Below are 4,523 nucleotides of genomic sequence, written 5' to 3' on the forward strand. Positions count from 1 at the left end.
TGGGTCCCCCGAAGCTCTTCCCTGCCCCTGCTGCTAGGGCTGTGGGTCTCTCCAGGCTCAGCCATCCCTGCAGACGGCCCAGGGCTGTGACAGGGACCAAGAGAGGGGAGCCCAGGGCCTGTGCACAGTGAAACGGCCCTGAAAGAGTGGGAGGGAACTCAAACCTTGAATCTTCATGTCATTGAGGACCAAGCCAGGCTGGAAGGGGAACTGCCAAGTCCCAATCTAGTGCCTAGCTGGGCCCGGACCTGGACTCTGAAGTGAAGGCATCTTCCCAAGAGCGGGCAGCCTTTCCTTTTAACAGTGGTCCTCTGATTTAAGCCCCTAATGAGAGGCAGAGCCTTGGTGTGAGAGTCCCCGAAGTTGGGTTTGAATCTCTCTCTGTCACTCCCTGCTTGTGTGGCCTTGGCTGAGTCTCTGACGTCAGTGGTCCTTGGTTTCCTTCTCTGCAAAATGAGGGGCTTATTCTAAGTGGCGCTGCAGGCCCCTTCTGGCCTGGATCTACCATAGCTGTGGGTGTTTAGGACCATCCTGCCAAGTGGCTAGCAAAGGCCTTATGCCATTTTGGAGATGAGGGAGAGAAGGCAGAGGAGGCCCTGGCCAAAGTGGGAAAGCTTGCTCTAAATCCGATAAACTCTGATCAGCCTCTTCATGCTTCGCTTCTCCCCCACCCCTCAGCAGCAGGAGGGCCTTTCAGGGGTGGGGTGGGGGGGCCTCACTCCCGGACTGTCCTGCCTGAGTCTGAAGGGAAAGTGCCAGGGCCTCTCCCTGACTTGGTGAAAACGTCCTTCCCATGACTAGGCCCTAGGGAGCTCCCAGGCCCACAGCCAGCCAGGGCCCAGCCATGCTGGAGCAGGGGGCTTCTGGGGGGTGGGACTCTTCCCAGGCCACCAGGAAAGCTTCCCTGGAGTTATACCCCATTGTGGGCCACTTTCCCACAGCATCTCAGACTCAGTCCCCTGGCCCTTTCTTCCCTGCCTGTGACATCAGCCAAGGTGGCTTTACTCAGACCCTGCTTCCCACTCCCTCTGGCTCCTCCCCAGTGTTGGCGCTGTGCCCTCCCACTTCATGGGATGGCACAGTGTCTGACTGACTGAATTGAATCTGACCACCCCATTTCCTTCCTCCCCCTGCCTTGAGCACAGGTTGACTGAGTTATTTGTGGTTTCTGCTGGTGCTCTGTGATTGAGGAGGGGACCTCATTCCCTCTCGTGGCAGCCTCAGGTCCTTCAGGGTAATTAGTTCTAGCCTCCGTTTCTCCCTGACTCCCTGTCCCCCATAGCTCTTGGTTCTGCCCGAATGGTGCCCGACTTTTCAGTCCCCTCCATCTTCTCCAGGATCGTTAAAGATGCCCAGCTCCTCCAGACAGCCTTCTCCATTCTGACTGCTCTCCTTTGCATGCTTTACAGCCAATCAGTGTCCTTCCCAGAACCTGCCTCCCCGTGCCCCTTATCTTCCCTCTGAGGTGCCCACCTGGTCCCAGTGCCCCAGCTTGGATGGGCTGACACCCTGGACTAGGGCCAGGCTGGCCACAATTTCAGTCAGACCACCTCCCCGCTCTGGGCACCTGCTCTGTCCTGGGATCCACATGTAAGCTGTGGGACAGGAAGCCAGGACTTCCCCTGATCCCAGGGAAGCTGGCAGACCAAGGCCCCAGACATCCTTCTCCTTGGAAGTCTTTAGTCAGGGTCGGACCTGGGAGGATTAGCGGGGAGTGAAGGCTGAGCCTGAAACCAGGCGGGGACAGGGTAAGGCAAGGGCCTCCCCGAGGGCATCTCACTTTCCTCAGGTGGTAGGAGGAGTGGTCCCTCCCACTGCTGCTGGGGAATGACAGGGCCTTAGTCACCAGCCCCAGTTTTCCCAGCCCTCCTGATCCTCGGGCACCCCTTTGCTGACCCATAGGAAGTTCATCCAGCAGCCTTTGGACAGCAAACTTCTATTGCCATCGGCCAGGGCCAGCTGTGAGCAAGCCAGACTTGGGGCTTCTGGCCCCCTTCCCAGTGCCCTCAGAAAATCCCCAGGGAACATGAGATCACGGAGAATCCCAGAATCCTTGAAACACAGGGTCCTCAAAGGCCACGGGGTCCACCTCGCACCTGATCAGCAATCTCCTCCACACCACCCCCAGCGAATGACCATCCAGGCTTCAGTGACTGGGGGTGATGGGGAACTCACTACTTCCCAAAGCAGCCCGCTCTAATGCTTAGGAGGTATGTCCTTCCACCAAGCCTAAATCAGCCTTCTTGCCCCCTCCCCTATTTCTGCTTGATCTGTCCCTTGGGGCCACGGAGAATTTCTTCACGAATCCTTCTCCCAAGCCCTTTGGAGACTTGAAGACAGGACATTCCCATCCCCCTCCCTGCCCCTGGGTTTTCTTCTCCTGAGAAATCTTTTCTTAAAACTAAGCCAGTGTGGAGTTGAGACCACCAGACTCTCCGAGGAGAGATGAGGGAGTCTGGAGGAGTCAGAGAAGACTTCTGGCATGTGGAGAGGAGGGTGGGCATGGAGAGAGAGCCCACGCAGGGGCCTGCTGGCCTCTGGCACCCCAGCTCAAAGGGCCCCCTTGGAGGGTAAAGCAGCTCTGGCTGGCCCTGGGCCCCAGGGGATTCAGCCAGACTGGGAGTCACTTGCGGGGTGGGGGGGTGGGAACAGTGACGCAAGGCCTGCCCTGTTAGGTAAGGCACTCTGAAGCATGAGCTTTAAGGAAATGACTCAAAGGATGACTTAGAAGGTGGGTATGTGCCTGCCTCAGTCCTTCTTCTCAGGAAGGGGGATGATGTAGCAGGGAAGGGGAGGGAGCTGTGGATGTTTTGGGGATAAATATTAGTAAACCCTGGCCCTGATGGATGGCAGCCCAGGAAGGGAGCAGCACGTCACGACCCACCCCCACCCATTGCCCAAGAACAGAGGCTTCCGGTCAAGCCCCCAAGGGGAGTTTGGAGAAGGGGTGCTGCTTTGGCCCAGGCACTCAGGACCAGCCAGCAGCCCCCTCCCCTATTAGACGCAAGACTTTTTGCACAGCACTGGGGAGGCAAAGCCCAAATGAAGCAGTTCCTGCCCTCATCCTTTTTCTATTCTATTGGCTTAGATCTGAGGCCTCTCTCTGCCCCAGACCCTCCCTGGGCCTAAGGGAGAACTGAAAACCCTTCCTGCCTCCAAGGCTGACTTGTTTTCCCAGGATCTTTAGGGGAGAGGATTCCCTAAGCTGAGAAGCTCTGCTGGAACCGTAAGGGGCCTTTCTGTGAGAGACTCCACCCCTCCTTATCAGACCCAGCCCTGGGTCACAGTTTCCCAGATCTCCTTCGCACCTCCCATTTCTTCTCTCTTACCTCCCCTGTTAAGGGAGGGAGGCAGTGGGGGTGGGGGGTGGGGTGGGAAGGGCTGGCTCTGGAGGTTGGAGGACCTGGCACAGGGGGTCTGAGGGCCAGAGCTGGCAGGACCCTTCAAAGGCCCTTGAGTCTCATCATTTTTCAAAGGAGGAAGCTGAGAAGCCTAGAGAGAGTAGGGAAAGATCAGAGGTGGCTTCAGCCCAGATCCTCCATCCCCAGAGCCAGAGCTCCCTTCACCTTTGTGAGGTTACACACGCCCTCAACACTAACCTCAGAATGTTCACACATGTGTCCAGCTGCACCACACACACATACCTGTCACCATGGACAGCTCCAAGCATGGGAAGTGATCAAGGATTCTTGGGCCACTAAGACCAAAGGAAGGCCTAGACAGGAAGGTAGGGAAGCCTGAGGGCCAGTGTCCCAGGCTGAACATCCAGCCCTTGCCCAAATCCAGTCAGGCTGGAAAGAGAACTGAGAGCTTCTTCCTGTAAGGCCCCATTGTTGGGGCATGGGGAGGAATTTAGCTGCTTTCTGTGGCCAGGGTCTGTTCTGCCCACCCCAAGGAAGAATGCCCATGCAGAACATACATGCCCCTTCCACCCAGGACAAGCACTGATGGCCTGGCGCTTCCCCTCCTATGCCTGTCTGGGGGCAGGGAGGTGGAAGTGTGCCCCCTTCCTCTCTCCCCATCATCACCAGAGATGGTGCTGCCATTTTAGGAACTGGAGAATTGGGTCATAGCTCCATTTGGAGCCATCCAAGGGCTGTCCTGGCTGAGGGCAGCAAGCATGCACTCTGCAATGGAGATTGGTAGGGAGAATTTGCAGCCACAGAAATCCTGGGCCCTCCACAGTCAGAGTATCAAACTCCTGCTCCCTCTGTTAATCGCCAAACACAGCAAATCTTTGTCTTGGGCATTTCAGAGGCTGCTTGGGCAGGAATAACCTTATTCCCTCCACCATGAAACAGCCAACAGGGGCTCCCCTCCTGCCTTGGGCTCACACCGGCTTTCCAGTGCCTGGCTTCCTTTCCCCATGTACACCCAAATTCATGCGTAATGGCCAATGAACAGACTTAAGTCTTCTTGTCTTCACCAAATGGAGACCTCTTGAAAGTTTGGAGGGTTTAGCAGCTGAATCAGATGGTGTGTGTGTGTGTGTGTGTGTGTGTGTGTGTGTGTGTGTGTGTGTG

This window comes from Petaurus breviceps, unplaced genomic scaffold (genome assembly GCF_028583685.1).
Source record: "Petaurus breviceps papuanus isolate PSGF00001 unplaced genomic scaffold, PetGlider_PUasm1.0 90721, whole genome shotgun sequence".
NCBI classification, from domain to species: Eukaryota; Metazoa; Chordata; class Mammalia; order Diprotodontia; family Petauridae; genus Petaurus; species Petaurus breviceps.